Source organism: Hyaena hyaena, unplaced genomic scaffold (assembly GCF_003009895.1).
Source record: "Hyaena hyaena isolate Hyena2069 unplaced genomic scaffold, ASM300989v1 scaffold_447, whole genome shotgun sequence".
NCBI classification, from domain to species: Eukaryota; Metazoa; Chordata; class Mammalia; order Carnivora; family Hyaenidae; genus Hyaena; species Hyaena hyaena.
In genome coordinates this window covers 215,412-240,102 of record NW_024081079.1, presented here as the reverse complement: position 1 = coordinate 240,102, position 24,691 = coordinate 215,412, and the positions used below count along the sequence as shown (strand labels likewise).

The 24,691-nt window shown below is 36.2% G+C and overlaps 1 protein-coding gene and 1 pseudogene across 1 annotated transcript in view; both read left to right on the top strand.

The window, feature by feature from the left end:
* The window catches only part of LOC120246030 (limbic system-associated membrane protein), a gene marked incomplete at its 3' end in the record, with an annotated part of 338,269 nt that overhangs the window by 105,673 nt on the left and 207,905 nt on the right, over positions 1 to 24,691 (top strand). The gene's annotated exons all lie outside the window — the stretch shown is intronic.
* Positions 19,863 to 24,691, top strand: part of LOC120246029 — a 53,662-nt pseudogene continuing 48,833 nt past the window's right edge.

The window sequence follows — 24,691 nt, the reverse complement described above, 5'->3', positions numbered from 1 at the left end:
AATTACATACACTTAATTTTCTACAATAAGTGTATAGAAAAATATAAATATTTTTATATAATTTAATCAAATAAAAGGATTGTCTCTAAAGAAAGATAATTAACTTATTTTCATTGGCTATTTATAATAGCACCAGCCCTTTCCCATTTTGCAGTGGTAAATGTCAGTGTACAGAAGGGCCTTCTTTGTTGACAAGGTAGTAATGACAGTGCCCCTATCACTCTTCAGCTCTTCTCATTAGCATCTAACCATCTTCATTTATTACTACTGATTCCCTCATGTTCAGTATATTAAATGTTAGCAAATGGTTCTCATTTTACATGACAATTTTAATAATTAATGATTATAGAAGCGTATTAGACACATAATGCCCAAATATATTACCTGTAATGTTAATTTCTAATTTGAGTTCCTTTCATATATTGGGAATAGAATATGCTTTTTAGAGGTTATAACAGGAACACAAATGTACCTCTATACCTCTTCTTCTCAATCTTATGCTTATTAATTTAAGTCAGTGAAGAATTCTAAACCTAATTTTCCATTAGCAACATCAGGCTTGCAGGAAAGATCTCTGCAGCCCAGAGAAGAATCGCTGAAATTCATAATGGATAGACACTGAATGTGATGAAGGGAAATATTCTTGGCCTGACATCTCTTTAGTGCACAGGTGACTATGGGAGATCATTTTCTTTGCATGATAGATTACCACTCTTCTTTCTATCCAGAGTTGGGAAAGGAGACTGAAAGCAAAGGAGCAAGCCTAGACCCTTGGGTAGTCAGCTAATGAGCACTAAGAGGAACATAGACAACACATTGCAAAGGAAAATACAAAAGAAAGTGAGCTGAGGGAATCATTGCCTCAGAAACAGGGAACAGAACTGAGTCACTGATGGAGAGCACTCAAATGCCCTAACCTTTGTAATGTCTCAACACAAATTAGGATGGGTGTATGAGAGACTCACTGATGTCCTCAAGGAACATGTCACACAGACTCCAACATAATACACTCCTGCCTGTTAATAATTTTTTAAAGATTTATTTTATGTTTTTTAATAGTTTTATTATTTTTTAAACATCTATCACAGTCACAGTCTTTGCCGACTGAGTGTTATTTCACAGTAAAAAGCATAGTAAGTTGTTATTAACAACTGACATTCTTCCTGATTCTCAACTGCCTTATCAGCCAGGTGTTAGTTTAAAATTCAGCGTGCTCTTTATATATTTAGTTAAACAAATATTTACAAAGTGCTCAAGTATGCCACAAAGAGTGTTAGAAGCTGGGGAAATAGAAAATTAGATGAAGTTTTTGGGTCCTTGATAACTTCAGGGTCTAATAAGAAGAAATAGCCATGTAATTTAAACCTTGATATGAATGTATTAAAGAAAGGACAGCAGTGCAGCAAGATCAGATTGGAGGTTTCCAGGATAAAATACTGGAGAAAATAATCTTTTGGCAGTGTCCAAAAGAGATGTAAAAATGAATATTCTAGATTTTCTTTAATGTTTTATTCATTTCCGAGAGACAGAGAGAGAGAGAGAGAGAGAGAGAGACAGCATAAGCAGGGGAGGGTCAGAGAGAGGGAGACACAGAATCCGAAGACAGGCTCCAGGCTCTGAGCTAGCTGCCAGCACAGAGCCCAACGTGGGGCTCGAACCCACAAAGTGCGAGATCATGAAGTTGGACTCTTAACTGAGTGAGCCACTCAGGTTCCCCAAAAAGTATATTTTAAAACATAGAAATTAAGATGAGCTAATGTATAAAGGAAGTAAACCACTAGAGTGTTCCTGGGAACACAGTTTGGTCTCCCTATTTGGGGACATGCAGTAATTTTGGTAGTACATACGGTAGGAGAGGCAGTCAACAAATCACAGAGGGTTATGTAGGACTTTGTGAGTAACAAAGTGTTATCCACAGCCCTCACCATTGGCCTCGGCTGGAACTTGTTGGAAATGCAACTCCTTTGGCCAGATATTCTACATCAGAATTTGGATTTTAACAGTAACCCCAGATGATTTGTTTGTGCAATAAAGCACAAAAAGCACTGGTATAGTAGAGTTGGAAAGATCTAAGGAAGACTTAATTGGAAGCTGAGGGACCAGAAGTTTTTCTCAGCAAGTCTCTACCTTTCTCTTTTCCTTCCTCACCAAGAATGGCCTCCTCAGAGTAACTTCAAGTTTAATTCGTGCCTTTAACTCCTGCTTTCTGCTGCTTGATTTCAGTGACACCTACCGTTGCTCCCTCCCAACTCCATACCTTTGCAAACCTGGCATGGAAAGCCTTAGTTATATGAAGATAAAAGGAAGGTGTCAGGAACACTTTGAAAGGTCTTGGAGGCTAATATTAACAACTTACTATTCTTCTATTGCGTAATAAGTGTCAGTTTTTACATATATTTTCCTTACTTCAGCTCTGTGAGATCATGATCAATCTCCTCATTTCAGATGAAATAATTGAGGCAAATGATGTCAGTTGTTGAAAGTTGAATGGCTGACTATGAGAGGAAGGAAGGAAGGAAGGAAGGAAGGAAGGAAGGAACGAACGAACGAACGAACGAACGAACGAATGAACAAACGAACGAACTAATGGAGTTCAATGTTGCTTCCTCTTGTCTATGCTGTCCTTGTAACTCATGTGCTCATGGAGCCCTGACCTGGATAGTCCTTGTTACTGCATTGTATTCTAGCATCATATTGGAACAGAGTATTTAAGAACACTGGGAGTTGGGAGACACTCAGAGCAGAGTTCCACTAAAGGATGGCTGTGTTTACCTGTTCAAGAAATTGGGATTCCGTGAAAAGTTAAAGCAATGTAATTCTTTTTACTTTTTAAGCAGTTACAAAGGAGGTAGAACAGAACCAGGATAAGAACTTAAATTAATTTTAGATTAACTCTAAATAAAATAGGGATCAAATCCTGATGAAAGTCACCTTGCTTTCCTTTTTCACTACTCAAGAATATAAAAAAACCATGACTTCAGGCCACTGAATCATGGCTAGTCTAAGGGTTAGAACTCGTCTTACTGATTGAATTAAAATGTCTACATAGATAATTTGATTGATTAAACTGAAACTGGTCATTACTTATATAGTTATGTTGAAAATAAAGATTCCAATGAGAAATGTCTGATTTGAAAATATGAATAGATTAAAATTTCCCACTCCTCAATTATTCAGCCTTTGATCATAAGTTGAAAATGATGATAAGGGACCTGTGGAAAAATCATGAATGTCTTTAGATATGTTTGTGCTCTCTGCAGTTTATTTTCTTTGAAAGTTTGGGATCCTCAACTTTTCTTTGGCTGGTGGAGAGAAAGTGGAATTTTCATTATCAAAATAGAAGTGCTTTTCCCTGCTATGGTGGTTCCCAAATAATACTTTGGCCATTGAAGACTCAAATAGCTCTATATTCTTTTCTTTTTTTTTCAACATTAGCTCAGAGGCAAATAGGGGTGTTTAAACTCTAAACCCTAAAACTATGCATACTGTTGTAAATTCAGAGAATAGAAATCACAAAGAAAATGGGTAATACTTGAGAGATCAAGTTATGAGAGTGGAAGTATGATGCTTAGCTCTGTTCTTATTATATATTATACATATTTTCTAGCTTTGGAAATTCCACCTCCTACTGGAAATAAAAATCTTGAATAATCTCACAATTTGAGGGATCTCTATGCCTTTACTGAAATCAAGATGTTAGCTTTTAAGGGCAATATGTGACTTTCCCTTGTCATTCACTCCATAAGAATAGGAACAGAGTAAGGGATAAGAGTATGTGACTAGAAGCAGATTAGATCAGAGCAGAGGGCAGCTAAAAAAGAAAAGTACTCACTTCCTGTAAAAAAAATTATACATATTTATAAATATAAAATTTTATAAAATTTACTATATAAATATAATTTAAATTTTAAAATATATTTTTTTATTTTAAATATATATTAAGTATAATTATTCTGAGCCTATTCTAGGCACCTGAGCTTTGGCAAACAAGGCTTTCTCTTCCCCCTGGTTACCCTTCTCTTGATTTCCTTAAATTCGTCTTGTGCAAGTCATGTTGGATGCCCATAGCTCCTGTGAGAAAAGCATTTTCTCTTGAATGAGAGAAATTAATTTTCTTTTCTGCAGTTTATTTTCTCTAAGCTGGCCCACAACAAGCAGTGCACCTTGGCATTATCCATAGTATTTAAGACTTTATAGTCATTTACATTCCATCTTAACTGGCTCCTTTTCTTGCAGGCTTCATGGAGTGTAATTTCATTTTTTGCCCTTAAGGGTTGGATAATATGATAATAGAGTCATCTATGGTCATATCTTGTAGAGATGGCCATGAAACATTAAAGAATAAATGGTTATCATCTTGGATTATGGTGTGTGAGAGGGATGTGAGAGGCTCAGGCACCCAATCTAACCCCAGAAGGGCAAAATATGAAATTATAGCTTGTGGCTCAGGTGCCTAAGAGCTCAGAATGAATAGACTATACATTAATATTATTAATGAAAAGTTTTATTGACTACATACTGTGTAGATGCCTATATAGATCTCACTATGTAACCTAAAATAGTCAAATTTCTGGGATCTGAGTCTCAAGTAAAAACAAAGATGGGTAACTTATGGAATACCTCTTCCATTTAATCCCAAAGGCAAAACTCAAGGTGTAGAAAGAGCTTCTCTATAGCCTGAATTTTACAGAGACAGAATGAAGGGAGAAATTCTGCTTCAGCTCAGAGCTATGAGTATCTGGTGAGATGCTCCCCATCACAAGTTTAGCAGAAAATAGAATAAATCAGTTGAATCCTATACTTTGACTCATATATAACAATTATAAAAAATACAATAACAGCTCTGCAATATGAGCTGTGGTATCAATTTATTTATCATTGCAGTCATTCATTCATTCATTCATGTATTAATATGTTCACTCATTCTATAAATAATACTTGAATGCCTAGTAAAGGATGAGGGAATATTCTGAGTGTTAGAGCTACAGTTTTCACCACATAGACATCATCCTCATGCTTGCAAAGCTTATAGACCATTAGGTAAAGACAGATAAAGGCAAAAGCAAGTGCTAAACAAGATGATTTAAAATGACAGAATTGCTATGAAGGAAGAGAGTAAGATGTCATTATGGAAATTTGTTGCTTAAGTAAGATAAAGAAGATAGACTACTTGTATAGGGTGATCTGGGAAGTGTGCTTTTTGGTATCATTTAAAATGAGACCATGTAAAAAGAAGCCAGTCTACATCAACAATATGCATACATTTAACAGAGTACAAAGAATATCTAATTTATTTCCAAATATAGAGATCAAAGATTAATGAATAATTTGCTAAGATGGGAAATCTTTAATTTTTTAAGGAGAAGAATATCTCTCCCTCTTTATCTTTCTAATTATTTCTATCTCTTTATCTCTCTCCAAAGTGGAATCTAGCAACTCTTTATTTGTCCATAAAGTTCTTATGCACAACAAAAAGCATGCCTAGAATTTATAGTTCTTTAAAAACTGGTTTCAGCCCATCAGAGTTCAAAGAATTGTCTTTCATACAGTGTTGTGTGTGTGATGATGGTTGCTCAATAAAGACTAATTTAAGGAATGGAATTTTGTTTAAAGATGGTATTTGCTAAATATATACTTTTTGGCTAAAGAATGAAATTAAATTTAGTGAGATCATCTCCTGTTTTTATGATTTGTTTTCAAACTCTCCAAAATGCCTTATTACTCATTCTGCAAGTAACTGCCATTCACTTATCTAAATCAGGTATAAAAGTATTAATCTGAGAGTAGTAACCCCGAGTAGTGTTCATAGTGTAGCTTCTAACATGAAATTCAGCTTAACTCAATGCTTCTGTCCCTTTCACTCAAATGAAGCTTATGTAAATAACAATATAAGGGAAAACACATGATGAAATATCACTTAACACCTGTAAGAATAGCTAAAATAAAAAAATTTTAAAAAAACTAGAAAATGTTGGAAAGAATCTGGAGAAAATGGAATCTTCATGCAACTGTAGGTGGGATATAAATTGTTAGAGCCACTATAGAAAACAATATGGAAGTTCCTCCAAAAATTAAAAATAAAAATACCATATGATCCAATAATTTCTCTACTGAATATTTATCTAAAGAGAACAAAAACACTAATTTGAAAAAGTGTATGAATCCCTATTTTTATTTTAGTATTCTGCACAATAGCCAAGATATGGAAGCAAGCTAATTGTCCATAAATAGATGAATGGATAAGAAAGATTTGGTGTGTATACACTGTGGATTATTATATAGCCATGAAAAAGGATGAAATCTTGCCATCTGTAATAATATGGATGAATCTGGAAAGTATTATGCCAAATGAAATAAGCAAGAATGAGAAAACCAAATACCATTTGATTTCACTCATATGTAGAATCTAAAAAACAAAACAAGTGAATAAAGAAATAAACAAGAATCAGACCTCTAAATACAGGGAACAAACTGATAGTTACCAGAGGAAAGACCAGTACAAGAATAGGGAAAATGGATGAAGGTGAGTAGGAAACACAGGCTTCAAGTTATGGAATGAATAAGGCATGGGGATAAAAGGCACAGCATAGAGAATATAGTCAATGGTCTTATAGTAGGATTCTAGGGTGAGTACATTTATAAATGGTAGCTACACTTATGGTGAGCATAGCATAACATATAGAGAAGTGGAATCACTATGTAGCACATTTGAAACTAATGCAATGTGTGTCAACTATATCCAATATAATAAATAAATAAATAAACAGATAAACAAACAAACAAATAAAATGATGGGCTTTGAAGACTTTGACTAAAATAGAAGTGAGAACATAGTTTTTCTATGTTAATATTTTCTGACTAGATTGTAAAATACATTAAGATAGGAGACAGCTATTTATACCTCTTTAGAACCATAATCCCTAGCATATACAAATGAAAGATGTTAACTAATCTTTTGGGCTTTGTGGTGAACTGCCAAAACTGTCCTTGGAGACAAACAGAGATATGAATCCTGGCTCTGCAAAGTGCCAGCTCTATGTGGTTGGGCTAATTAGTATGCCAAATGATCCTTACTTTTTTCACCTATAGGATAGAGATCCCACTACCTTTCAAGGTGGCTTTGGAGGTTGGTGATACTTTAGGCAATATAACCATGGGACAGTTATTAAAATTTAAAAGCAAGGAAAAACAGGCAGACTGTGCTGTTAAGTTCTGTAAGGGTTGGAATGGGAACTGTATCTTTCTGTATCGATAATTCTTAGTTCTTAGGAGTAGATATTCAACAGGTATTGGCTGAGTTAGTGAATAAATGAATATTATGCTTGATGACTTGGGATGGGTAGGAAGGTGAGAAATACAGAGAATTGAAGATTTTAAAGACTGCATTAGATATCACGACCCCTACAAATTTCTTATTGTCCTTAGGAGGAATACTCTTATACATTATCAGTAGCATGAAAACTATCCCTTTTTTTTTTTTCATAAAGAACCTCAAAAGAAGCATTTTCATTATGCTAACTTTCCTAAAGCAATTCCCCACAGGTCAAACCTACAGAAAATTTAATCAAATAAACAATAACCAAAGACTTCTTCAAATGTTACTTGCAGGAGTTACCATGCAATGATTCTTGGAACAATTGCAATTTGACCCACGGAAGAAGAGTTGAAGATTGTTTGGGGTGTTTAGTTCTTAAATCTTCATGGGCAGTAAGTGAAAAAGTCTGATGAAACTAAGAGAATCTTCTAAATGAGCTAGTTGAGTGGTCTCAGTGTTTATAAAGCAGGACAGTATGTTCTAAGAATTTCTGAGGGCCATGGCCAAAGCTTGTCTTACATATCTGTTGGAAGAGTTAGTATCAACATAAAGAAATAATGGAATTAGACCTTATGTAGAAAAAAGATTCTGCTTTTCCAAGAACCTGAGAATCTGAGATAAGTAGCTGTTTTAGAGTTATGGTAGAATAAGGAGAGTTATCAAGAAGGAAGAGAATTTAGGTACAGAAATATATGGACCAGATAATCTGAAGAATAAGGTGGTATAAAGAATACTGGTTTTAATGTCTCAATTAGACATTTCTATTATGATACCTGCAATGTACCCAGGCGCTCTGGAGGAAAGTGTCCCACCCTTCACCTACAGCCTCTGCTGGGAAACCATCTGTGTTATGCTTTTGGCCTCCTTCCTCCTCCAGCCCAAATTATTCTCACTTCAACCCTACCACAATTTCCTGGGCAGGGGTGAGTGCCTGCTTATGGTGTACTGAATCTATAAACTGGCCAATGTAAAATGATAAAATTGGTTAAGAAATTTGTTCTGGACTTTGAATTGGAGGTATTACTACAAAATGGTTTAGTTGGCCAAGGTAATTGAAGCTGAATCAGGTAGTGAACCCATGAGTTAATTGTCTTAAGAAGCTTGAGTTGTGAGAAAACACACTGTGACTAGCCCAGAGTTAGGAAGTTGAAAAAAGGTTTGCAAAGCTGAGAAAAGGGATTCACAGTGCAGACGGACCTAGGAAGAGAAGTGTGCATCCAGAGTGAAGATTTGTAGAAAGTAGATGAGTCATATTTATGATAGACAAATATTAACCAAATCCTGTTTTTCCTGTATCCCTGCTCTTTTATAATCCCCAGTTTTACTGAGTTTGGAGATTTTTTTTTTCCAGCTCACTGGGCAGTATATCTTCAAGGTAAGACCCTTTTCTTCACGGTAAATCTACTTTATAACCAAATTATCCAAATCAAAACTTGGTGATGACTAAGCAATTTTTCTTGACGTGTTCTCAATTTTATATATTCTTTCCCAATGTTCACACACAAAAAGTAAAGTTGGTTCTGTTAATGGTTTGAAAAAATTCAAATGTATTCTTGTTGGCCTAGTATAGTAGAACAGTGGAAAGGGGAGAAAGAAGGAAGGAGGAAAGAAGGTTGGGAAATAGAGGAGGAGGCAGAAGGGATAGAAGGAAAAATAGGTGGAAAAAAGAAGACTGAAAGAAATAAGGAATAAAAAGATTGAAAGATTTGGATGGAAAGAATATGATCCAATAAGAGGTTGGTAAATCCCCTTAAGTGAGTTTGGAGTTTAAAAAGATTTGTCTACCTATAATGTCTTTTAAAGTTGCCATCCATCAAAAGGAATGAGATAGTCAATTTTGAAAATTTTGTATCCCCAAATACATAAGTTCTAAATCTTCTAGGTAAACAATATGCCTCCGAGTATAACATAAAATAAGCAGACTTAAATAATGTTAAGGGAGGGGTGGTGTTTGCATGTGGCTTGTGTATCAGGAATACATCTACTACTAATATTTTCTTCAAAAAAAAAAAAAAAGCAGTAAGCCTACCTACAGAGCCCAAAAATATATTGAAGAAGAATGTCTGGATGTCCCTGGTTGAGTTCATATAAAGGAGGCAGGCATATTTCCATATAGCAAATCAATGAAATAGTTATAGCCACTTCAGTAATACAATATAGTAACATTTATTTTTATATTGGGCCATAAAATTACTATACCACAAGTGGCCAACAGTTTATCAGTTCTCAAAATGGCTAGTGTAGGATGCAACTAACAAAGGTGTAAAATCCCTCAAATGTGTCTAATTATCCCAAACTGTACGCCCAAGAGAAATATTCTCCTAACCCTTTCTGTTGATCAGTTTATATTATAAAACATATAGGTTGATGAACCTTACAACATAGTGTTGCTTCAGTGGATAATGTAACTACAGATCTCTTTTATTGTCCCATAAATATTCTGTCTTCCCTTGAAATAGTATTGCATTCATCATGTGTCTTCCTCGAATTATTTTCTTGTGTCATTATATCACATTCTAATTGAACATCACTATGCCCAATGTAGAATGGATGAATTTTGGAAAAGAACTATTAAAAACGACTTAGACTTCAGACCAAGGAAGTTCATTGAAAATAACTGGGACCAAATTTAAATTTCAAACTTGATCTCTGCACCAGCCCCATATTTGACTCAGTTAATGAGTTTTGGAGGAATAGGAAAGGTTGAGAAGCCATTTACTCCCTTATCTTCAGGATCTAAGAATGTGTGTGTGTGTGCATGTGCATGTACATGTATGCCTGTGTATGGGTATGTGTAAGTAGGAGAGCAGCTCTGAAACATTAACACTTAATATTAAAGAAGGAAAGTCAAAGTAAGTAAATTTGAACCCAGGCTCCATCACTTACCAGCTGTATGATCTTAGCTAATTAGTCCTTGAAATCCATTTTCTCAGCAGTAAAATATCAATATCGCCTTCCTCATAAGAATTGTGAAGGTTCAGTGAGAAAGAACCTGAAAAGCCTCTCACATGATACATGCTACATAGTAAGCATCTAGTAAAGGTGAACTGCTAATAATTACCATGGCTATTCTTTATGTAACCTGTTCCTGAATGAGAAAGAGAGATTTCCTTTTGTAATATCTCTGATAGAAACATATCCTCACAAAGAAATCATTGAGAGAGTTAGGGGTTGGTTTGGCTCAGGAAGCTCTCGCATAAAAGAAAGTTGGAAGAAAAATGCATAGCCCAGATGCCCTCACAATGATTCTGAAGGCAGAAAGAAAAAACTCTGAAGGTAGATGAAGGAAAAAATGTTGAATAAGGTTATCCAAGCATGGGATTCCATTCACTGCTTGCTTATGATACTCCTGTCATGCGCTAGTGCTGCACCTATAATGAGGATTGGGTTTGGGGTAGTAAATGGTGAGAGGTATGTCCTTTTTGTTCTGTTGAGATATAATTGACATATACTATTATTTTAGTTTTAGGTATAGGGCATAATGATCTGGTATATGTATATGTTGCAAGATGATTACCGCAATAAGCTTACTTACCATCCAGTTTCAAAAGGACAGTGGACAAAAGGGGCAGAAAACAGGGTGGAGAGAAGCAAGTGAGAGTAAAGATAAATGATATTTAACTTTGTCTCCATATTTGATTCCTGACCCATTCTGACCATGATTTCTGAGTAACACAATCAGGTAGATGCCATGGCACCCTCAGAGAATCTAGTACTTCTGGCTTGTGACAAGTGTCATGTGTGCTGACAGAGCTGTACAAAAGGAAAAATGGAGAAAAGTTTAATTGGTGGTACAGATTAATGCCTCGCCAGTGCTATTAATTTCAGCCATTGTTTCCAAGGGCTGCAACATTGGAAACACAACAGCAGTTTTCTTATACATTTACCTGAAAGGCTGGTGTCTGACATGATTTCATAGTACAGGTTGGGGGTTATAAACATAATGTATTGTTTTACTGACATATGCAAATGTTTGAAAAGTCTTTCAATTTTAAAGAAGGAAAAAATACAACATAAATTGTAGTCAAAGAAAAAAAAAACTGTTGTTTGGTTTTCCATCTTCCCTGGGGAGCAGCTGTTGATTTCACTCTAATTTTAGCTGCTATTGCTTTGAGCTAAACTTTCCATTTTTATTAAAAAAAAAAAACTTTGAGTCTAGAGGATTACAAGCTCCTGTGCTTTTGATTTTTAATAAAAAGCGAGCATTTACCTCTGAACAGTAGCAGCAAGAAAGGGAATTAAACCTCAGGCTAGTGAGCTGACCTTTAGAGGGGTGCCGATCCGGAGGGAGATGAGAAATTTAACACACATCCTTTTTCTTTCTCATGTACACACTCTTCAGCTAATATTCTTCTTTTTATATTTATTTAAATGGGAGAAATAATTTGAGTTTCAAAAAATCTTTGTTCACTAGTGTTTGTGTTTCATGAGTTGGCTAAGTGCATGCAAGTTTTTCCAAGTGCCATGCCTACTGGTATGGGTGGATTTTCACATATAATATGAAATGAATGGTGATGGTGCTGGCAAGATATAGAATAGAAAGAGAAATCACATATCTCTCTCTATACAAGACTCTACTGAATGGGGAATCTGGGGTGATGCATGACATAGTGAAACTAATCGCTCCAATACGGCTGACAAAATACTACTTGCAAATGGGAATATGTATACCCAAATTGCAGGGAAATCTCATCCTTTAATCTGTTCACTTTTTTATAGAGGAAAGGAAGCATAGTAAATGTAGTCTAATTTGCATATGTCTTTTCTGTAAAACAAGTGTATTCCTGTGACATTAAATGAATACCACTGTTTAAAGAAAAGTGGGCTATGATCCATGAATTCAGTTTACAAATTACTGTTTGCATTATTCTCCAGTCCTCCCCCCCGCCACCTCCCCCACACCAATTCTATGCAGCACCATTTTGTCTCAGCAAAGGAACTCACCTCTAAGTAGCTTAGGACATAAAATATTGAACCTCAAACTTGGACTTTTACTTCTTTTGCTTTCCCCATTCTCCATTTCTCCTACATCTTGTGGACAGAGTCTCAGCCTGGTAAAGATTGGGAGTTTGCATTTTTATTCAAAATCATTCAGAGCTTTAATTCTCTCTTGTCAAATGGATCACTACTCTTACAGCATCTAGTTATCTTTATCATCCCCAAATGCTTCACTTTCAGAGAAAATATTTAAAGAAATACTTAAGTATCCAAACATAATATATTGCACTTTGTTTCCATGAATTTTGCCTTCATGTGGGCATTGGCATTTAAATAGATGTGTATATTGAATGCTAACTGCATTATGTTTAATTGCTTTTGTTATTTAACTTTTCTTACAATTTTAAGTTAGCTAAAATTATACCATGGGATAATAGAAACCTTTCCTGGAGCTAATTAGACAGCTAAGGATCATTTATAAAGGTCAGGCTGGCAGTTGGCTTGGGAGAGTCAGGGTGCTCACTGGGTAGAGATTAGCAGTGGGGAAAGAGTTTTCAAGAGTTAGAGAACCTCACACTGGAAGAGCTTCAGAGATGGTCATGCCGAATCCCTTCCTTCTCCTGGGATAGAGACTGAATGGAAACAGGGTTCTACATCTGCCTGTGACTTGCTATGAATCCTTTAGATGAATAATTTAATTTCTCAATGTCTAGTTCATACAATGTATTATTCAAACCCCAGCTTTTGATTAGTGCCATGTATGTTGTCAACGGTATTCAAAGGATTTGATGCAACTTTGCTGCCATAAGCAGTAAGTGTGACTGTTTTATTACTGAGTTTATGGAAGACACTTGGATTACCAGTTTAAATGAAGAGACTTCTGGCTTCTTAAAATAAATGGATTTTTGATCCAGTTGCTTACTTGCAAACCTCTTTTCCTGCTGCTAATTAAAAACAAAAATCATAGGCTGTATCTTTTGGCTTCATTTTCTTCTTTAAAGTCATGCAGACTAGATTTGGGCTCTTTTCATTGCAAGAACACTCAAACATCTCTCCAGCTAAATTGAGTATCCCTCTTCTCTATTTTCACTTCATTTTGATATTAACTCTTATTAACTCATACCACCTCATTTTTGAAGAACACCTATTTTATTTCCCTTCCCATACTTCCCTATCCTATTTTCACCTGACTTTCATTTCCTACATTGGCTCATTCAACAGCTATTTATGATCACCTATCATTTCCCAAGGTCTTTGCTGGGCATGGAGGGTATGTGATGAATAATAAAACCTAAAACAGTTCAAAAAAATATAACAAGGACAGAATTTTGTAGAGTCTATAGGATTATGTGATACACTGTGAAATCCTTCTCAGAAGTAGTTCCCAGTGATCATTCATTTAAATCCAGCATCCTACTGCTTCACTAGGACCTATGAAGGCTCCACATTGCTTGAATTATTCAACTCTTTCAACTGTGACCTGAGTCCTATGTCAAATATCATTTTTTCACCTGGTTGTCTATATCTATCACTAGATCTCTCCACAGAAACATAGTTGCTGTTATCTCTATGACTTTGTTGAAGTTTATCTATCCCAGATATTACACATGATCTCCTTTAACTGCTCAAATGTACTTTCTTCTCTAACCCGCTTCTCTCTGAACGCTTGGACTCTTATTTTCAATACACTGACTTCCCCCCACCCTGAACACCGTTAGTTTCTGAACATGTCTTTGATACTCCAAAAGTTAGCTATTTATCATATATGAAAGACACATCAATGACATGAATTCTGGACTATCATTTCATCATTTACTAATTGAATTATGGCTCTGTGCTTCTATTTTCTCCTCTGTAAAAATGGAGATAATAATAGTTCCCACCCCCCTAGAGTTCTGGAGAGGATTAAATGAGGAAATAGATAGATAGGTAGACAGATGATAGGAGACAGAGATATTTCCCTATCACTTAAAACAGTTCTTGAAACAATAAGCACTCAGCAAAATGTCAGATGCTATTATTATTTTATATTTACATTTGTGAATTATTCTCTGGGTATATGTCTTATATCTTTAAGCACAAAATTTTTAAAGGTAGTTATTGTATTTTATTTCTTCTGTAGCCAATAGAGAGCTGCCTAGAGTGCTTGTCATACCACAGATACTAAAATTGACTGATTGTGGTATTTTCCCCCCTTTGGCTCTGTCTCTGCCTCCAACACAGATTCATAGATTTCCTTCCTTTAATTTTTAAAATGTATGCCATTTTCTATTTTAGAGGCTATCCAAACTAGTAGAAGACTAGAGAAAGAAAGCGTAGATGGGACTGGGTCCTTTTTACATCGGGGGAATCTGATTCCTTAAAGTGGCTTCAGGAAGGAGTAGGCATCTGAGTGAATCCTGGATGCTTGGTAAATAGAATTTGAGACATAGAGATTAGGATATGAGTAAAATCAACCGAGATGGAGGGCCTGGAATGAGCAAGGTCTATAGAAAGGTCCAGAAAACATGGAGGCAGGTTTAGGGAAATTGCCAAACATTCAGTTTAATGGGTAAAACACAGTACTGGAGGAAAAAAAAATAGAAAATTGTGGTGAAATACTGAATTTTAGAGTCAGTCTAAAGATGTTCAAGTGTCCTTTTTAAGCTTAAATGATATTTTTAATCTGATTTATATATTTCTTAATATCATTATCATTTAGTAGATTAAACAGAAAACTAGAAATTGACTTTGCTTTTTGTTTTCTGAGAATTGTGATAGTGTCTTTTATTTTTTGAGGGAAAATGGTTCATTCTTAGGCCTCGTATATGGCATGTTTGAATAAGAGGAGTTCAGTTTTTTATAAATGTTGACAGCTCTAAAAACAGCAGCACTAATGGTCAAGCTAAGCTCTCCATACAGCAACCCCAAAGGGCTTCCAGAAGCAGGCAGGGGAGTTCTGAGTCAAAAAAAAAATGGCCCCTGGAACTACCTTATCTGTCTTTACCAGTTAAACCCATAACTATTTTCTGACACAGCCAGTTTCCATAGATACCATTGTAGGTTTTGTTTTCCTTTTATGAAGGTGGACTCATTTCACATTTTATAGGATGGAAAGAGCTAGGTAGGGATTCTCCTCTGAGCTCCCACTGAATTTTCTTTTTAACTTTATTTTAGTATTTGGCATGTTGTGTTGTAAATTATCTGTTTATGTGCCTGTCTTCTCCACCAGCCTGTGAACTCTATCAGAGTTCCTTGAAATCCTTGCCATGTTTCAGGTATTTTACTTAAGGGTTTTACAGGGATAATTTATTCACCTTTGTAACAATTCTATGAGGGGGATACTATTGTTAATCTCACTTTATAAATAGAAAACTGATCTATAGAAAGAGTAAGAAGATTATCCAGCTTGTATAATTAGTAGTTATTAGAGCTAGGATTTGAGCTCAGTCTAATTCCTGAGCCTGGCTCTTAAATATCACACTGTGTAGAAATGAGTATCTGTCAGTTGAATGTGTGAATAAATGGGACAAATGTTGTTATGTACATTTTGGTAGAACGAACTTGCCATACTTCTCTTTCCTATTTTCTCCCAACTTTCGTAGGAAACTAGGAAACTTGATCTCTAGTCTGCTTCAAACTAGCTTGGTGACCTTGGGTAATGATCTTAACTTCTTTACTGGGTTATGATGAGAATTAAGTTATATGATGTGTGAAAGTGTTTAGCACAAAGCCTGCTACATTCTAAGTTTTTATAAATGCTAGTTATTCTTTCCTTCTTACCCTTTTTTGCCCTGAGAGGCCTGTGAACCAACCTTGACTTTTGTTAAGCACATGACATCCCGTTTTGGTCTATGCCCAACCCCCATGGGCCAGAAGTTCCTTGGCCTCACTTGATGGAGGGAGAATATGGGCAGCATCAGAGGATTACTGAGAGAGCAGAACTCATGGAGGTTCCTGCAGCTGCCACTTCACTGACCAATGATGCCAAGGGGCAACCACATGAGTGCAGAGCCCCATGTGTCCATGCTGGGTGCACTTGCCTCAAGTCACTGTGAATCTCTAATGTGAGTTACACATGTAATTATCCTGGCATCAGGCTAAAATATCTCCACAAATAGCAAAGTTTTATCAGCAGAAGGGCACATTTTGTTTCATATGACTCCAGCATAGCACTGCCAAGTGTTATAAAGCTGTGGTGATTAATTGAAGGACAAGTTAGAAAGTCATGGAATAATATGTTGTCCCCATGGCCAGGCCTCCATGGGTTAAGTAAAGCAGGAGGTTAAGGAATACACCTGAGCCTTTCAGAAAAAAGATACCCCAAAACTCATTTTTTAGCTGTGGGGTCCTCCCGAGGATATGCTTTTCTTCCAGAGAGTTCAGAGTCTGTATTTTTGTTACTGAGTCCTTAATATTGACTAAATCTGTCACTGCAAAATAAGGTAAGAAATCGTATTTTGAAAGATGCCTGGGTGGTTCAGTCGGTTGAGCTTCTGACTTCAACTCAGGCCATGATCTCACAGTTCGTGGGTTCGAGCCCCACGTCAGGCTCTGTGCTGACAGCTAGCTCAGTGCCTGAAGCCTGTTTCAGATCCTTTGTCTCCCTCTCTCTGACTTTCCCCTGATCACGCTCTCGCTCTCTCAGGAATAGATTTAAAAAAAAATAACATTAAAAAAATTTTTTTTAAAAGTCATCATATTTTGAATAAAATTTTGTTGGTGAGCAATGGCACGAGTGAAATGCACATATTCTGTCACATGCGTACCTAGCAAAAGAAACACACATACACATGTTTGCAAAGACACACCTTTAAAAAATCATTTGAATAAAAATGTTATTATTCTTTTATTGTGGTATTGTTCTTAATTCTTGTATCTCTCCAGTTAGCCTCAAGGTCCTGACAGGAATCCTCTAGCTGCTAAGCCCTTTGTGAGCTTTTGCATCTAAGAATTGTGTGTAAGAATTATAGATAGGTTCAATGGCACAGAAAATGGAAGAAAAGAAAACAAAGAAAAAGAAAAATGAAATGGATTATGAGAAGATAGGAGGCAAAGGGAGACAACAAATAAAGAACTGAGAATGGATAAGGGGGAAGGAGAAGGAGATGAGTGTGGTCAGGAGGGGGATATGCTGTTAGCAGTCATTTTGGTGCTATGTAGTAGCTGATTCGGTCAAGGATTCCTAGGGTAAATCTTAGAATATTAATGCTCAGGTTTTATGTCATATTCTCAAGAGAGGTCAAAGAGAAATCCAGAGACCATCAAGGTGACTGAGCCAACATTTTTAGGCAAAAAGTCTGACCTACTTCCTTTACTGCGATCTGTACCCAATACCCATATAAGTACATTGTTCATGATCTGGTGCAATGTTTTTATTTTTGTTTTAGCTTTTGCCTTTGAGGGGAAGCTGGTGAGAAGAGAGAAATGGAAATGTACAGGGGCATCTGAAGTGATGTAGCAAAAAGGTTTAAATACACAGATCTAGACCACCTCTTACCTGCTGACCGATGAAGATGCAACTGAATCAAAGTTACTATTTGTTGATAGACTGTTTCCCTTTTCTGTATGGCTACTCTCTGAGATGAAGGGAACATTAAGTGACCCTGTTTACTCCTCACACAGGTATTAGTTGATGCTCAGAGCTTTATTTCTTCTAGATGAAATAGATTGTTTTAGTTTGTTCCTTAGTTAAATCAAAAGGTATTTATTGGGGTATCTGAGTGGCTCAGTCAGTTACGTCTCTGACTCTTGGATTAGGCTCAGGTCATGATCTCGTGGTTTCATGAATTCTAGCTCCATGTCAGGCTCTGCACTGGTAGCACAGAGCATACTTGGGATTCTGTCTCTCTCTCTCTCTCTCTCTCTCTCTCTCTCTGTCCCATCCCCACTCATGCTGTCTCTCTTTCAAAATAAACTTATTTTTTTAAAAAAGGTTTATTTATTGAGCAGGTACTACTAATATGACCACTACAATGACTGTTAATACCACCATCTCTACCACTAGTTACAATGTATTTAAAAATACATATTATTATTGTTTACCTACTTGACACATCATCTCATTTATAGTTTACAGCCTTTGATGTATATGCAGTTGCATGAGCAACCAGAGCTCACATAAATTTTGTGATTTGCTCAAGTCATGTAGTTAGTAGTGGCAGGACCAGAATTCAAACTGAGATGTGTCTGGCTCTAAACCAAGAAATAGTGTTGGGCTCATACAAATAATAATAATAATAATAATAATAATAATAATAATAATACAAATGAAACAAAATAAAATAAAATAAAGCCTTATCCTCTAATTTAAAATTTCCAGGATGAAAAGATGGATATACAAATAACTAATTCATTGCAAATGGTGTAGAATGTTCTCAACAGTGATTCAGAAATAATGCATCCATCAAGATCATTTGAGGGAATTTATTAAAAAGTAGATTCTAGACTGTAACCAAAACATCTTGGGTTGGGACCAAGGATTTTATAATTTAAAAAGAAAAACATGTGAAAATCTCCACTGATTCCAAAGCCCAGCCACCTTTGAAAACTGCAGTTAATCCTTAATAGTCAAGGCAATATATTACACCTTCTAATATGAGGGGGTAAAGGGTAAAATAGATGCAACAAGAGGGGAAATGGTGGAAGTCTATTTGAGGTTCTTTAGTTGACTTTACATTTTCCAGGGTTATCTAAGTCCTAGAAACCACATCATGATTTTCAGAAAATAGTTGTCAGTAGCTTTAGACTAGCATCCACCAATTCTGTAAATGACTATCTTTAACCCTTGCTGTCCTGAATAGATTTTATGTTTTAAACTACCCTTAAATTGTTACTTTACTACCCTAATTTGATGTTCTAGCCTCTGGTTTAACTTATTCTAGAAATCTAGTTATCATATATGAAAACAAAAGAATTTATCATCCTCATCATCATCATCATATTCAATCATCATATTCAAGTAATAACTGTCAACATTTTTGCTTAGACATTATTTGTGTGTTCTTGATCAAGGCCCTTCACCTCTCTGGGCCAAGATTTCCCATCTATATAATGAGGAAGTTGGACTAAATAAACTTAAAGATGTAAAAATACATGGGATTAAGATCTTGGGCCATCATCCATCAGTACTTTATCATCTCAAGACATTTTTCTTTCCAATTGGGAAACTTCATAATTCAGTAAATACAGCATAACTGTTTCAAAGGCCAGCTCTGGAATAACTAGGAATCATGCTGGGCAGATTTGAGGCTTGTGTCTGAAAAGCTATATATACAGAAAGCCTAGAGGATCGAAATAGTCCAGAAGATTTCAGGACTGGGCAGCTGATGAGTGGGTAAAGGTTGCTTGTGCCTCACGCTGTCAGCTTGTCATTTTAATGAATATCAGAATCACCCACACACCAAATTGAAAAGCAAGGACCTCATCTTAGCTGAGAATGAGCCCCTCCCAGAACCTGGTTTAGTTCTGTGAAACAGTTTTTGTGGCTAAAAGTTTCACTCCCACCAGCTGCCGTGAGGACTTGTATTGCAGGAATTCTGCGACCTCTCTTGTCCTTGATTATAATATAGGCGAAAAACTGCCTTGAAAAGATAAAGATATTTTTCATGATTTACAGTCTGACCTTAAGATGCTCTTGACGGTATGTCTGAAGGAAAAGAAGGAACGGCTGTTCCCAGACAGGGTGAGTTCTTTCCTTATCAGAAGGGTTAAAATAAATATTCTTTCCCCTCCTGTGCCTTCCCAGTATTTCTCTGGCTGATAAAAGGGGAGATCTATGTTTTGAACTGAGAGTAATGGGGAAGCAAATCCAAAGAGATGGGGCAAGCTTTTCTGTTTGCCAGTGCACGTGAAGTGTGAGTTTGCAGAAAAAGAGAAGGAAGCACTTGTCAATCAGGAAGGGGGTTGGCCAGGAAAAGGAGTCACTAGAGCAAGGGCTGTCCACCAACGCAATAGTCAAGGAAAGTCTTGGCTGGCAGACTAAGTATTCTAGCAATAAAACAAGTTTGTTTTGTTGGCCAGATTATCGTATCCAGATGCCATGAAATGTTTGACTCATCCAGTCATTCTCCTTGTTCTCATTCTGTGCCCTCTAAACCAACCTGATTACAATGTTTTTGCAATGAGGAAAAGACACAATGCTGAAAGTCTGTGGAAATTTTATTTTATACTATAAAATAATACACTGCCATTCTTTTTTAAATGTTTAAGTGTTCATTTGGCAAATGAGCGAGCACTCATACTAATCCAGTGACTGGTTAAAACTGCACTGTTTAATACAGTAAGTAGCCACTAGCCAAACATAGCTATTTAAATTAATTAAAATTAAATTACATGCAAATTAAGCTCCTTAGTCATACAAACCACATTTCAGTTGCTCAAAGTCACATATGGCTAGTGGCTCCTATATTGGATAGCGCAGATTATCAAACATTTCCATTATCACAGAAAGTTCTATTGTGCGGTTCTGGATTAGACAAGCATTCTTTTATTTTATTTTTTTTTAATGTTTATTTACTTTTGAGAGAGAGAGAGAGTGTGAGTGGAGGAGGGTCAGAGAAAGAGGGAGATGAAGAATCTGAGGCAGGCTCCAGGCTCTGAGCTGTCAGCACAGAGCCCAACGCGGGGCTCTAACCCATGAACCATGAGATCAGGACCATGACCTGAGCCAAAGTCAGACCCTTAACCGACTGAGCCACCCAGGGGACCCATGATTAGACAAGCATTCTTACAATGCTTGGATGGTCAGTCGACTGAGTGAATGACTTTTGATTTTTGGCTCAGGTTGCGACCTCACAGTTCTTGAGTTCGAGCCCAGTGGCAGGGTCTGCGCTGTGCATGGAGCCTGGCTGGGATTCTCTCTCTCCTCTCTCTCTGCCCCTACCCCTATTCATGCAGGGCTCTCTTTTTCTCTCAAAATAAATAAACAAACTTAAAAAATTGATAGGAAGGCATTCTCATTTCCTTTGCCAGATAATGTTTGGTGATATGAATTAACACATGTAGACCTAGTTGTGCCTCAGTTTGCCTCTGAATCAGGAGAAGGATGCTGTCAACCAAATAGGAATTATGTGGGCATATTTAATGTAACTGCTAATTGATGCTTTATAAATAGAACAAAGAAAAGCATTTGTATATTTAAATATTAATGTGAATAACATTCCTCTCTTTCACTGTGTTCCTTAGGAACTCTAAGTTTTAAACTTTTCCATCTTTCCAACATTTTGTCTGTAAAATGAGGCAGAGAGAAATACTAATTGTTCTTAATCGTGTCAAAGAATTATAGGCTACTGTAAATTTGTAAACTGTGTGATATTAAATGTGAACTTCTGAATGAACAAAGCTTTACCAGCAAAAGAACTAATGATGAGACTTTATAATTGTATGCTGCCTTCCCCCAATGCTCTCACATGCATTCCTTAATTGACACTTAAAATAACCCTATAAAGTAGATAGGAAGCAGGGTGTGTATTTTCATCCCTATTTTACATGTTCAGAGAAGTTAAGTTACTTGCTCAAGTTCATATGGTTTCAGTGTTAGCAGTAGAACTTTTTACTCCTAAACTCATTTTTGATTCTGTTTTACCACCCTGTTCAGTTATCAGGACAAGTGTTATATTTTACAAAAGGCAACAACAGAAAGAGAATGGAAATGTTGAGGATTTGGAATCATGAAATATGGACTGAAAATATTCCCCACTCTTTGTCTGGGCCAAAGAAGTACACACCCCTGAGACTTTAGAAGTCACAGGGAAAGAGACTGCTTTTCATCTTTTCCTTTCTACCTGCTTCCCTCATGGAACTTAGCTTGAGTTCCTTTTACTCATTAATCCAACTTGGAGGAGCAGTTTTCCTATGCCAGGTATTTGCCTAGCTGCAGGAAATACAAAGAAGAGCAGGAGACATGCCTCTAATATTGAGGGCCCCACATTCTGATGAGGAAATGGATACATTTTGATTACCATCTGATGGCGTCGATGCTAAGATAGTGTTTATTACAAAATGTGCTGACAGTGCAAAGGAAAGGGTGATTAGTTCTGTGTAGAGGTAGGTGGTCATGAGAAGAAAATCCCATATTCTTTTCAGGGGACATATGAGCTTAGAGGTACCTTAGAGGGAAAGTGGGAGCTAATAGGTAAAATGTAAAAGGGAAAACCTTTCTAAGTAGAATAAATACCAAGGGCAAAGTTATGCTGATACAGAACAAAAACAAAACAAAACAAAACAAAACAGTATTTTGTATCATACTTACTCTGTTCCTGACATTTTGTGAATACATTAAACATCTCTTCATCTTCATAACAAACTATGAGATGGGCACTGCTATTATCTGTATTTTACAAATAAAGAAACTGAGGCTCTGAAAGTTCAGGTAATTTACTCTAGGTCAAATATCTACTAACTGATACACAGGAATCAAATGTACTCAGCCAGATTCCAGCAATTGTGCTCCTAATCACATAATGGTGATAATACTGTTTAGTCAGTTTTATAACCTGTTTTTGTCTTCCCTTTTATGGTATATCATAAGCAGTTTCCAAAGCCATTAGAATTCTTTATAAATGCTATTTTAGTAGTATAAGAACCCATCTTACTGGTGTATTATAATTTGTTTAACTAGTCCTTTATTGTTGGACATTAAGATGTCTTTTTTTTTTTACTATTTTGAATAACAGTGCATGACTATTTTTGTGACTCTGGATTTTCTTCACAGACTCAACATAAAGGAGAAAGCCACAGAGGTTTCCCTGGTACTAGTATCATACTGAATGTCCTCTATTTTAGATAATTCTCTTTGGGAATAATCATCAGTGTACTGAACAACCAAAGCTGCTACTTCTAAAGACCTGGATTTTCCAGACCTCTGCTACATTGTTAGGATATTCTGAATGATTACAAACTGGTTTTAATATTAACCTAAGAAAAATATAATTAAGAAAGCAAATCAGTTGAAAATGTTATTACAAACCCAAATAGAGGTGATTTTTGGATTATCTGCTCTTCTGAATTACTTATTACATTGCTCTGTCCATTTAAGTGAGCACTGGCAGTTTTTGATTGCTTTGCCCTCAGTCAAATTTGGCAGAGAGAAATGTGAAGGTTTAGGTTAAGATGTGAGATTTCCACCCCTCCCCCCAGTGAATGCAATTAAAATTACTAAGTTTCACTTGACCCATAGTGATTGTACATCTTTTTTCTTGCTTGGTGATGGCATCCATTTTAAGGGAGAAACCTAGAAATGCTGAGAGAAGAACACACACCCTTCATTTCTGAAAGGTTCATTTCCCACTCCTGCTTTAGATTGACAATGAGTTGTAGTTCAAAGGCTGCCCTGCAGGGAAGCTCATATACCCTATAATTTAGAAGGCCTTAGACGCCTCATGGGAAACTTGGTAAAACATTCTATTTAGAGACCTGCCTGCTGATATGACACATATTTTTATAGTTATACCTCTTTATTGCTGGGATATAAAACCTGTTTTCACTCAAAATGTGCCTGCTTTCAGAAAATAGAAAGAGACATGCAGAAAACAATGATTCTATTATCGTGTATTATAACTTTCGTTTTATAGTTCTTCTCTGCAACTCATTTCTTTGCCCTGTAGCTGTGGAATCTGGACAGGAAAATCTTTAATATATTTCTTCCACAAAGCCCAAGGATGACTCCCCCATTACAGACTAGTAATACCTGCTTTGAAAGACACTTCTGTAGTCTTCAGTAACTTTTGACCAGTCAGGCCCTCTGAGTACAAGCACAGCAGAATCATTCATTCTTCATTCCTTCATTCCCATTAAAAAGTCATCTGTACAGTCAACATTTCAGAAACCTTGGTTGTGCTAAGAATTGTTCTACATGTTGTCAAAAATATACACATGAATATAAGATTCCGACCCTGCTTTTTCCATCTCTCTCAGCAAATGATCATACCTTTTAGATTTTTGTATAGGAGAACATTTTTCACTTTCTGACCTTAAATATAAGAATCTGACTACACTTTCATCCATCTCTTCAGCCACCCACCTCTTGTTACAATGCATAGGGGGAGGTGTGGTATGCTATCTTCTATCTAAGGAGAATCCTTTCACTATATCCGTCCCCGCTATTTCAAACTCTTTTGAGGTTAGGATGGTAACTGCATTTTTGTATCATTGTTTAATCAGGGTCTAACAATTCTGGGTACATGATATTCTTCCAATACATATTTATTAAATAAATAAATAATAAATAATAAATAAATTTTACTCTAAAAGCCTAATAGCCTAATATGGAAGTTTAGGCATGTGCTGGGCACAGAATAAAAAAAATATTAAGTGATGAAAAAATATATATATGATTAAAAACACTGAAAAAATATGTTCAAAATGAGAGACAGAGGGAAAATATTCTTCAGAAGTCCAGATTCCCCCAAGCTGGGAGATGAGAGCAGTTTTATTTGTGATCACACTTCAAACTATTCT